This window comes from Sceloporus undulatus, chromosome 4 (genome assembly GCF_019175285.1).
Source record: "Sceloporus undulatus isolate JIND9_A2432 ecotype Alabama chromosome 4, SceUnd_v1.1, whole genome shotgun sequence".
In the NCBI taxonomy this organism is placed as follows: Eukaryota; Metazoa; Chordata; class Lepidosauria; order Squamata; family Phrynosomatidae; genus Sceloporus; species Sceloporus undulatus.
The window spans coordinates 123910547-123923765 of NC_056525.1; positions in this window are offsets into that span (position 1 = coordinate 123910547).

A 13219-nucleotide genomic window follows, 5' to 3' on the forward strand; every position below is an offset into this window, starting at 1 on the left:
CATGCGGCACTCAGGCCTCGAACTGCCAACCTGCTGATCTTGCAATGAACAGAGTCAGCGTCTTAACCACTTGGAAATCCATGCCTCCCCAGCCAGTATGGAAATACAGCTTGCCTGGTAGTTGGCTATTGGTTTTTAAAACTGTATGAAGTATCACTTTCTCAGCTTCAAAGAAAGGGAACGGCAAACCCCCTCTGAACAAATTCTGCCAAGAAAACCTGTAATAGATTTGCCTTAGGATTGTCCTTAGTCAGAAATAACTTGAAGGAAAATAATAATAAAGAATTAAGCATGCTGGCAGAGGAGGTGGTGGAACATTTTGTCCCTCCTACTCCAGGGTAGGTTTAGCTTCCATGCTGGTCAAGAGTAATTCCTTCCTTCAAAATGATCATGGAAACCCAACGGACTGGCAGAGGAGTCTGATCCTCCTCTCAGTCATTCACTCACTTGCTTGTGAACAGATGTGCAATATATGTATGGGGAGATGAGGGAAGGGAGTGCATGAGATCTCCATGCAAGGAAGTGAGCGAATGATGGAGGAAGGATTGTAAGGAAGAGGCACGCTCCATTCACTGAATACAAAGATGACACAACATTGATTGAGTGAAGGGGATGATTGGAGTTGAGAAGAGTAAAAACAGGGGAAACTAACACAACACTCGGGAGGAGGAAGAGGGGAGGGATAGCCTGATCTGACTCTCACAGTTGATCTCAGGGCTGGATGTAAAAGATAAATAAAATACTTTCCCCCCCTTTTCCCATCATGTGTATATTTTAAAATCCCCTTCCCCCTCACTGGAGCAGCAAAGGGGGGAAGGGGATTGTATGGGGAGGCATCCAATTAGAGTGGATCCAATAGACTGACAGCGAAACAGCAAAGGCTATAGACTGATAGGTGGATGCATGCTGGGAAGTGGGGAAAGAGGCCCGTTTGGCATGGGAAATGTGTGGGCAGTTATGCCAGTGTCACCTTGCTGTGTCTGTGTGGCCTTAGTGGGGTCACTGCAGACCCAACAAATGCAAGGCGATGCTGGGTTTTTTGTCAGTGCAGACATGCCCTTGACATCCACTCAGAGGAGATACATCCCAACCATTCGTGCTTTCTTTGTGAACCTTAAGCCTCAACAGAGCAGAATAGCCACTGCCACAAAAATACGGCAATCTTAGTATGTGGCATTTTAGCCGTTACCTTAAACACCTTTGAAAAGGGACAAACTCTTGGTGATAGTGACTTCTAGAAGCTAGTATATTAATGATGTCTATGGCTATGATTAATTATGCTTGTGGGCTGTTACCCAAAATGGAAGGGTCCCGAGAAGGCACCCATATTTATATTTAATAGAGGGATTTAATTAGCTTATATGAAGGCTGCAAGAGGGTTTCAGGTAACTAAAAAGCCGAGTCAGACTTTCGTATAACTCTAGAATGCCAATTCCAAATGCAGTTTTATTTATAACAGCAAAAGGGGAAATCAACTTTCTCACAAAACACACTCTCACACACATACAATAACTAGCAATATAAAATTTGGTAGCATATAGTGATTTTTAGGATAGCAAAGGGTGATACTACACTTGATTTCAGAAGCAGAGGTTTTCATTGGGGGACAGGGTCTGCTTAAAGTGAAATGGCTCAGCAGCTGCCAGCAAATGCTGAGGAGTCAAGGGAGATACTGACTGGGTGTCTGGCTGACCTCAGCCGAGACCAAATTGATGACGTTTTGGCAGGCACTTTTATAGGACAAAATGTATCCTGGGCCAGTTTTGGGATTGCGGTGATATTCCCAGGAGGGAAGAATAGAACCGAAGGTCTGCAAATGGCTGGACAAGCACCATGAATGTCTATAGATAAAGGTGTCTCACTCCCAGAGGGAGGTAATCTTGGACTTCTGTTCATGTGTAAGCCCATGGGTTGTCACCCACCATCATGCCTATCAGTGAAAGGATTATGCAGATTCTGATCTTAACTGAGTAATCCTGACTAAGTGCCCCGGTTTTCTCCATGCTGAGCCAGCGGGATCTCCAAATAAAGTTGTTATATGGCATGGTTAGGTTTCTTGCACTGAGGTTCCCTTTTGGCTACCTACCTAAAATATCCCTTTTAATATGAAGTTGAGGGAGCAACAGTGAGAGTGAGTGACTGCCTTTGAGCCCTATCCCTGGACTCCCAGAGACCTCTGACTGGCCACAACAGGAAAGATTATGCTGGGAACCATGGCACTTTAGTCTGATCCTGGAGAACTCTTGTGAGTTTAGAGACACTGATGAAAGAGGTGAGTAGCCCTTCTTCTATTTTCTGACATACAGCGGGAGCCTTTACTCACAGCTGAACTTGAGTAAACCTCCTTCCTCAGCTTTGGCAAAGGATCCAATTCCATGAGAAGCACTAGTGGGAGTTTTTCTGTGGCTTCTTTGTATTTGATGGTGTGTGTGGAAGTGCCACCTTGTCCTTTGTGTCAGGAAGCAACATTTCCTGGTCCTGCCCTGTGAGAAGGGGCTTTGTCTTAAAAGAAGCATAAAAATAAACGTTAACTGTACTCAACCCTATGGTATGCTTCAATTTGCCTTCAGTACCAACAGATCTTCTTGAAACTGTATTCACAAGGCTTTCCTGCCATGAAGCCTATCTAATTCCACATTTCTCTCTCTCTCCCTTTTTTTATTAGGAGTGAGGACTGCAGGTTTAAAAATCACAAGTGACATCAGCACTTTTAAAACAAAATTATTTCCATCTAAAACAGAGCCGGTCAGTGGAAAGGTTTGAGATGGAAAAGAAAAATCACTGTTGAATCCTCGCTCAGCCAGAGAAAATCCTGAGGTTTGGTTAGATTCCTTTCTCCCCACTCTCAAAAGACCCTCCTACTTCTGAATTTGGCACACTCTAAATTGAAGGGAAGACATTTCAGAATATGGTTCCAGTTTTTATGTCTGTGCATTTCATTAAGAGTGGTAATGTTCAGAGCTGAAACAGGCATGGATGGAAAGAACTACAATATACCATGCTCCTCAGAACCTATAGCCCAGTGATGGTGAACCTATGGCACGCGTGCCAGAGGTGGCACTCAGAGCCCTGTCTGTGGGCACCCATGCTGTCGCCTTAGTACAGAGTTTGCCAGAGTTTCTTACTTGGAAGCCAAACGGATGTGGCACTTTGCAATAAATAAGTGGGGACTGGGTTGCAGTTTGGGCACTTGGTCTGTAAAAGGTTCACCATCACTGCTATAGCCTCTCTTTCTCTAGCCATATCTGTTTTAGCCTTGGGACCTTGCTTTTTTCCCCATTCCAGTGCCATGGCGCCGTTATTTTCCATGGTATGCACATTCAATTTTGATTTGTTGTCTTCCTATACTCTGTAGAGACTACACCGTCGCCCCTCCAAGTCCACAGACTTAAATGCGTGGACTTGGAAATCCGCGGATGGGTGACCGCTATTAATCTTAATGGGGTGTGCGCTGCTCATGCACATGCTCTATTCAAGTCTATGGGCTTGAATATGCATGAGATTTCGAATTCGCGGGGGTCCCGAATGATCCATGAGTTCAAAGGGGCAACTGTAATATTGCAATGGAACTTAAGAGATCTACATTCCAGTCCTCACTGGGTAACAAAACTCATTTGGTGGTACTGGGCCTCTCATTCTCTCTCTCCTCCTAACTTCCCTCCTGTGATTGTTATGAGGACAATGTGCGGGTGTCTGGCAATGTGTGTGCATATATGCCACACCTATCTCTTTGGAGGAAAGATGGGACATAACAAAAAAATAAAAAGAAATGAAAGACATAAAGCGAACCACTGGCCACTGCCTTCCACATCTGGTGATGAGCAGCATCATTGGCAGGTATGCTGTCCTTCTAGGAGCAGAAGCCAACAGGTCTACACTCTTGCCTGGGTCTGGAGGAGTTGGGCTGTCAAATACCAAGAGAGGAGAGACCAACTGAATTCTCCTTTGTGGGATAGAAATCCCTGGACTGACACTATGGATAACAACTCAGTCAAGAACTTTATATACTAGAAGACAGATTCAGTGTATACGCTATGACTGAAATACACACTGAGGCCATAATTCTGTTGGGTGACATAAATTGGCATATTTTGGGGTTGTTCCAACACGTGTAATTTTTAGGATGTTCTGGAACATGGTGTTTCGTATGTTCTTGTGCAATACCCTCCTGCAAAAGTGCCAGGATGACCCTTCTTTGTCATATAATGGGTGGGGTGGGTTGCAACATCCATCCATCTGCAGTCCCCCATCTGGGAGAAGAGCACATGTGTCACCTCACCAGTCTCTAATGTATCCTAGTGTACTCCCTGGAGATCATGGAAAGTGACAGCCATTCTTTTCTCTCGGATGTTGAACTTGTGGGGCCCCTCCAGTGACAAGAAGGTGCTTCCTGCATTGTGCACTACCTGCACAGGGTATAAGATATCAGTTCAGAAGTATACATTTCTATTAGCCAACAGCTGAAATATTAATGGGGGTATTTAATTTTACTCTATTAGAATCTAAATTGTTAATAGCTTTTTTTTAAAAAAAATCCTGATTGATATATTACCTCTCACAGATCACTTTTGTCCTTTCTATCTTGTTTATAACCTCTTTCTTGGTTTTTTCTGGCCAAACAAGTTTGGTAGATTTGTATAGCATTACACAAAACTGTGAAATCTGTTTGAGCAGAGATGATAATGGGACCAGTGAAACGGAAGGCACACAATCATGTGCAATACTGGCTCTGTTACATTACTGACTGAGCTCTGGAAAATACATCTATCTCCAGCCTTAGGGATTTCTATCATCACATCTCTCCCTTTAATTCCCTCCCCTCTAAATCCATTCTTCAGTTGTTTTCTCTTTTCTGTAATGATTTCCACCTCTCCCATCTCTAAAAGTCTGAACTGTTTCTTCTAAGGCTTAGCCATGAACAGTAAGAACTTCAAGCTAAAACACATAGATATTTCAGCCCTTCTTTTTACCTTTGACTTTACTCACGTCCAGAATGTGCCTAGAGAACTTAATCTGAAATGTAATTTGACCCTGTTTGCAAGGAGATTCACATCCTTATTTTAAAGAAAGCTTGCCAAGATCTTTGTGAGTTGTACAAGGCCAATGTGAAATTAGGTATGTGCTTAACCAACACTGAATGTTTTTCGATGAAAGAAGAAAGATTATCTTGCATGGTCTTAGGAACTCAACTTTAACTAGCAAAGCTTGGAGAGAAACAGGAGCCTTTTTAGGAAGCATAAAATGATGTAACTACGGTCCATTTCTTAAATCCCATGTGAACAAACCTGGGTTCGCCTTTCATTTTACACGTGGCATAGGTAGCTGCATCCAGCTCTATCTTCTGCAACCCGTATGCATGTTGGGAGGGGATGAGCAGTAGCTTTTGATCTGGGGAAGGAAGATGTCTCTTTGAACCCATAGCTAACCTTGTCCTATTTGTTTATAAAGAGCCCTAGTAGCGCAATGGTTAAATGCCTGTACTGCAGCCACTCACTCACAAACCATAAGGTTGTGAGTTCAACACCAGCGAAAGGGCTCAAGCTCGACTCAGGCTTGCATCCTTCCGAGGAGGTTGCTAAAATGAGTACCCAGATTGTTGGGGGCAAATTAGCTTACACTTTGTAAACGGCTTAGGGAGTTCTTAAGTGCACCGATAAGCAGTATAGAAATGTATTTGCTATTGCGATTTATGGACACCAGCTGTAACTTTCTCTTTAAGGACCTGATTATCTACATTATGGAAAATGTGAGACTTGAAATGGCTAAATTTGCAAAATAATGGATCACTGTGAAGTCGAAGGCTTTCATGGCCACATCCATAGTTCATTGTGGGTTTTCCAGGCTATGTGGCCATGTTCTAGAAGAGTTTATTCCTGATGTTTCGCCAGCATCTGTGGCTGGCTTCAGATGCCAGCAGCAGCCACAGATGCTGGCGATACATCAGGAATAAACTCTTCTAGAACATGGCCACATAGCCTGGAAAACCCACAATGAGCTAAGAATGGATCACCTTTCAGCCAATGCTACCAGTGTGGATGAGACATAGCACTGATAGATAAATTATAAATTATTTGGAAAGATCAGTTTCCTGGGACATGTTTCAACAGCTGGCACTCATCAGCTACATTTCAGCTGCAGGGAGAAGACTGATTAATACCAATCTTTCATACCCCTACCAATAACAAGTCACAGGCATACCCAGAACTCCTGAAATTTCAAACAGCCTCTTTGCTTTGTTATGTATTGTGTCCCTTAGCTCTGTAATTATCTCTCATCATTGCCTTAAATCACGGACTTGAATTTTTTGCTACTTAATTTTGTTGTTAATATTCAATAACTTACAAATAATGAGATGAGCATGCACATGATAGGGAATTATTGTCTCTCATAGTGTCTTCAAGTATCTTAACTGTTGTCTGGCTCTCTCCAGTTGTTCAAGCCAACAAGGATCTCCTGGCATACATTAATACGGAGATGCTTCCCCACGTTCCTAAACTGGTAGCCAGCAACCTATTTTCTTTTGACAGTTCTTGTACACTTCAGGACAAACAGAAGAACAGCAGCATTAAGACCTTGATTTAAGCAAGGCATTGTTTAGGAACTGTTTACTGGATACCATAGTAGCAAGCTTGTTTTAATAATGGGTACCAGACAGCCACAGCTAACCTCAGTGATGGATGTATTTATTCACAAATAGCTCTGCTGATTCCCAGCTCAAGACCCAAAGCCTCAGTTACCAACATGAATTGTTCCTCTTTTGCGCTGCGCTCTTTAAGCTGGCATCAAAAATCCATATGACATGTTTTTATTTAGTGCACTGCAACCTGGGGCCCTCCAGACGTGTTGGACTATAACTCAGTAATCCCCAGATACTGGAATAAAGTTCAACAGATGTGGAGGGTGCCAGCTGGCAGTGGGTTCAGTAAATGTGTCAGACTGTGGGAAGCACTACAGTAGCAGATAAACATAGGACATGGGACACATCAACTACTACTGTGTCGCTTCATTATCAGCCTTTTGTCCTTTCACAGTTCAGCCCAGGATGTTGCAGTGCTGGAATGGCACTGGTGGGTCCTTCTTTAGACAAAACAACAACAACATAATACAAAAATAAAATACAAATAACACATGGCTATTAATCAGCACTTAGTGGCCAGAAGGAACATGACAAGAGAATGAGAAGTGCAGTGTTGGGAACAGGTGTCCCATTTGGCATTCAAAACATGTGATGTGCCACTGCTGGGCCAGATGTATTATACTGACTGCAGCTCTCAGATTTTATTGAAATGGTATTACATTGATATGGCAGCATAGGAAGATGATCCAACTTTGATAGAGCTGTTGTCATGTTGTGGCCCATCCATGAACTCACAAGCCAAACTCTTCTAGCCCCTCTTCACTGTTATATGGAATGGGAACTGAACAAAGTGTGTGGGTATGACTGGGGAATAACAGACGAAGGGGGAAATGAGAGCATTGCCACCCCAATAAGAATTCTGTCACCAAGAATGAAGTTTCTAGCACTGCAACACCTTAAAGTTTAATGTCACCATTTAGAAATACAGTTTAGGCATCCAAAGAAAAGAGGCAGGCAAAGTTACCATGGAAATGTTAATGTGGAAAATATAAGAGCTATTGGTGTGAAAAATTTTCAGCATCTCATATTGCAAGTCAGAGGATTTCCAGTCTACATTCACTGTCCTTAAGAGGGGGTTTGCCATTGCCATCCTCTGAGGCTGAGAGAATGTGACTTGTCCAAGGTCATCATGTGGATTTCTATGCTTGAGTGGGGAATCGAAGTCTCATCTCCAGAGTCCCAGTCTAATGCTCAAACCACTACACCACGCTAGTGCATCTTACTTTTGCAGTTCAAGTTCATATGAACAATGCAATAGATGATCATATAAAGCACCTTTCAACTGCTAAAACATTATGTAATTACAAGTTGAGTTTCCCTTCTCTGAAATGGTTGGGTCAAGAAGTGTTTTGAATTTTGGAATACCTGTATTTGCATATATATACATATACAGTGAAATATCTTGGAGATGAGCCCCAAGTCTAAACACAACATTAATTGATGTCTCATATACATCTCATATAGAGAGCCTGAAAGTAAATTTATACCATATTTTAAAATAATTTTGTGCACGAAACAAAGTTTGTGTGCATTGAACGATCAGAAAGCAAAGGTCTCACTGTCTCAGCCACCCTTGAGAAAAGTTTTGGTTTTTTGAAAATTTCAGATTTCATAATTCTGGATAAGGGGGACTCTGCCTATATTCACTAATGAGTTGTTATTGGGTCATCATGTTAACTATGTAGAAAGTCTTTGCAAAATGCCAATAGTATCATGATGATACCTTTATTTGTTCAATTAAAGTTGTAAAATATATCATCCAAGCAGTGAAAGCTTCACAGACCTCTTCATCAGGCAGAGATGTTAAAAACTACATAAGGAGGAAGAACAGGGATTATTGGGTCTAGAGATGCCCCACTTGACTTGTTGTTTAAGTTGTAATATAAGATGTTTTTAAGAAGCAATTGGTAGCAGTCCCATCCTTTCTTTCAAGGGGGTATTGTCTTTAGGCTTTTGTGAATATCCTGAATTCCTAGTCTGTTAATATTTTCCTCTTGATCATGGACATTCATAAACTCATAATAGATCTGGTGGATAACTTCAAAACAGTAACCCCTTGTTACCACATTCCACTTTTCTCCATCTTGCCTGCCAAAACTCCAGCCCCATCATTTCCCCCAATTCCTCCAGTTTCTTCCCCTCAGACCAAAGTTTGTTTTTGCAGCCTCCAGTTATTCAGCACAGCAGTTTTTAAGGCCTTGAAATGTTGACAGTCTGATACACCTGCTTGGAATCATCTTGCCAATCTTAATATACCTCTCATTATGAAATCTTAATCTATTTGACTCTTAAACTTGCCATTGTTCTCAAGTCTTCAGTTTTAGGCTTCTGTGAACATTCTGAATGCTGTGGGAGTTTGCACTTCTAAAGTTTATTCTGGTGCCAAAGCTGTGCTCCAGTCCTTAGGACTGGACTGTGGCTTTGGTGCGGCTTTCAGACTCTTAGGACGCATGCAACATTTAAACAGCAAACCTCCAAAGTGACCCGAAGCAGCTTTATTTTGACAGTCTGTATGGGACCTCTGTTTCTATTTGTAGAAAATAGTTATAGTAGTAGAATAAACTTTAGAAATGCCAATGGCCCTCAAATCCACATTCAGGATAGGCATGTGTGTGTAGTCAGGACCCCCATTTCCTTGTCAGATAGGGTGACTGGGGGGGGGGGCTTCTCAGTCAGATTGATGGTCGGCAAGGTAAAGAATCATGCAGCCATCCTGGGCACTGGAAACTTAATAGATTCTCTCAATTTCGAGCTGAATATCAGAAGGCAAAGCCAACAATTCATATACAAATTTATTCATAAATAAAGGCATGGGTGGAATAACTGGAGCGGAGACATGTTTCCTATCATGTCTGAGCATTGTATTAAACACTTCTGAAATCCACCTAAACCACCAAAGTTCAGAACTAAGCTCCCAGATATCTGTCTGTCTATCTATCTATCTATCTATCTATCTATCTATCTATCTATCTCTAGTCATAATAACAATCTCTGAGGAGTTTCATTATTTAAAAAACTTAGATCTGTGTACTGCAACAAGGCAGAGACTTTAAAACTGAAACCAAGTTGAAAGCAGTTAAGAATAAAAACAAAACAGAGTTCAGTCGACATAGTAAATATCTAATTAAGGACTAAGTGATAGTCTCTAAGACATTTGTTATTTAAAAGTTTCCCCAATTATGTCCAAAGTTTATACAAAACGCCTCCAGAGTCTGAACTCCCATCCAGTTAAAAGTGAAACTAGTCTTTTGAATGAGGAAGAAAAATAATAATAATCAAGTGAAATAGAGAGGAACACTGAAGGAGGCACAATGCAACACAACACAAGACAATCCAAATAGAAAATCTTAATTTAGATGTGTAAAAGCTGAGAAAACAGGAGAGATGAAACAGAGTCACTAACCACACTACTATCCCAAATGTAAGTCCTCTTAAAGTTCCGGATCCATTTCCTCTAAGAGGGAATTTGTTTCTTCCCGGACTGCTATTTCAATGTCACTACCAATTAACCTTCTCCTCTCACACATTACACATCCTTTCACTGCCGATACAATTTCTTCCATTTCTTTGGTTTCAAGGCAAGGGTACAAAGAACAGGAGCGAACATCTTTCAAAGGCTTCTGTAAATAGCCTACATGAGACAACACGGTTAGAAGCCACTGGAAACCTTTGTTTTCTGTGCTCTGCTATCTTTAGTGTTGAGCCACAGAATTGTCCAATATAGGACAGATGCCACAGGGACTCCAATGCTGCAACAACCCACCCAACCTCAAGGCATCTGCACAGACCAGGTAGGGATGTAAAAGATTGGTTCTGCCTGGCTGGCTAATATTTCAGGTTTGTATCTTCTGCCTACTACATTTGCTTCATCCCGGCATTTCCAAATGTCATGGTTCCTGCTTCCCAAAATGATGGCTTTATAGAGCCTTGTTAACTAAGCACCAACAATTTTATCTTTGTTTTGTAAGCCTCCTAAAAAACATAAACTGATGGCCCGGCACAGAATCACCAACACTTATGTATAGGACATCCATCATGTCACCAATATAGCCTGACATAGAAGATTTATAGTAATGTTGCTCATATTAACAGCACAGGTATAGATATTTTCCAAAAGGTTTCGCTTCCTTTGCAAAGAGATGGCTGGCAGAGGGAGAGTGGCTTAATGCTGCAGGTTCCTCATCCAAAAGAATGGAGTAAAAGATGTGTTAAGCACATTACTTTTTCAAGGCTTATTTAATGGTCTCGTGGCATACGCTAATACATTTGAGAATCAGTGATACAAATATCCACCTGGTGATGGTGTTGTTTGCTTTAAACCCAGCCTATCATGAGTCTATTATACTCTGCTTGGTACATATGAAAATACTGATGAGCTCAATTTTATGAGAATATAATGCATCGTTGTGGGAGAAATGTTGGATATGGGACAGGGAAATCTGGATTCGAATCCAAATTTAGCCAAAATAAGTTTTGGAAAACCATGATCGCTCAACCTTAAGAGCCTTCACCATGATAAGATTAGAGTAATATTAGTCAAGTTCATTATGTTGCCTTGAGCTTCTTGGTGGGATTGGGATATACAAGTGATAGATCTATTGTACAAAGCAGAATAGCATGCCAAATTTAAATAAAGCTATTATGTGGTGGAAAGCCAGATAGGTGGACGGAAAAAATCTCCTAAGATTTTCTAAGAACATAAATTTCAGCCAAGAATTACAGACCTCTCAAATCAACATCATTTGACCTGTGGTGTCCTAGATGTGCCCCAGACATTGTCTGTCTGCAAATACAGAAGCTGTGCATATGTTTTGGACAGGTCTTGTCAGGCAATCTGACAACCAGTTCTGTTGTAGTTAAGTACTAGTGAAAAGTTTTATGCGAGAAAAGAGGTCATATAGCACAATGGTGTCAGGTTTTCTTATTGCTTATCTTACCTTGTGTGTGTCTTGTTTTGCCTTCAAGTTGTTTCCGACGTACAACAACCCTGTCACAGGTTTTTCTTGGCAAGTTTCTTAGCCATCCTCTGAGGCTGAGAGTGTGTGACTTGAGCAAGGTCACCTGGTGGATTTTCATGGCCAAGCAGGAATTCAAACCCTGCTCTTCTGAGTCACAGTTCAATGCTCAAACCATTACACCACATTGGCTCCTTATCTTACCTTATTCTACATCTAATGTTAGGCTTTTCTAATGTCTTTAGTATTGCTCAAGAGGCACCAGTGAGGCATCTGTGCCACTACTCCAACTCTGGATTTCCATATGAGGGGTCATTTGTTGTTGTCTTCTATGCTGGAGTGGGAATTGTGAAGTCTGTGGGCCACATGCAGCCTGTCAAGTCGCTTTTTGTGGCTCTCAAAACGCCCTGGAAAAAAGCTGTCCAAATATGGAGACTAATGTCTTTGGACTTTTCAGGGAATGCAAGTTTTCACTAAAAATTAGGGACCTTCATATTTATTTTAGCCCTCAAGTCACTTTTACAGAAGACTGAAGTGAACATCTGCTTATTTCTGGTTTCACTGGATGTGCCTGGCCCCCCTATGGTTGCCCTCTATTTTCTTGGATTTTCCAAATAATTACTACAAACATCCTCTTATGTTCAGTTATATAAAACCATTGGTAACATTGTACATCTCAATTTCACTTATGATTAAGCCTGGGTGGCTATGGAATTTGGTCCCATCACTTATACTGATGACACCCCATGATTTCTCATCTTTATCTAAGATCACATATCATTATTTCAATAAAGTACTCATCTGCCCATAGTTGTAGGCAAGATGACTGGAGGTGAATTCAATAATTGCAGCAAGCTAGATCTGTGAATTGAAAGCTATAGATAGAAGTCATTCTTTGCTCCATAAAGTGAGGTATGTAGGAACTGACCACATCTTTGGATTATTATTTAGCACCCTGAAGATGCAGGTGCGCAGTTTGGGGGGGGGGGGTTAACTACTGGACTCTGCTTTGAACCTGGAGGCCCAGGTCTCTGCAGTGATCAGGAATGCTTTTGCACATTTAAACCTTGTGCGCCAACTGCGCCCATTTCTTGAAACGTTGGATATATCCATGGTGGTACATGCCTTGGTTACATCCTGTTTGGATTACTGTAACACACTCTTACTTGAAGGGTGTTCGAAAACTTCAGCTGGTCCAAAGAGCTGCAGCCAGGTTGTTAATAGGGGCAGGTGACAGAGAACACACAATGTCCCTGTTGAAACAGCTCCACTAGGTGCCAGTTTGTTTCCAGGCACAATTCAAAGTGCTGGTTATGTCTTATAAAGCCCTATATGGTCCAGGTCCAGACTATTTGGCAGGCCGTATCTCCCTGTATGAGCCAGCTTGGGCTCTGAGATCCTCAGGAGAGGCTCTTTTCTCAGTCCCACCACCATCAAAAGCACAGTTGGTGGGACACAAGAGAGCGCCGTTTCTGTGGCTGCCCCTAGACTCTGGCACTCCCTTCCCAAGGAGGCCAGAATGGCCCTCCTCCTTGCTAGCCTTCCGCCAGCAGGCTAAGACCTACCTGTTTAGACAGGCCTTTAAAGCAGAAACTTTTTAATGAATGTTGTAAAGGATTTTTAACTT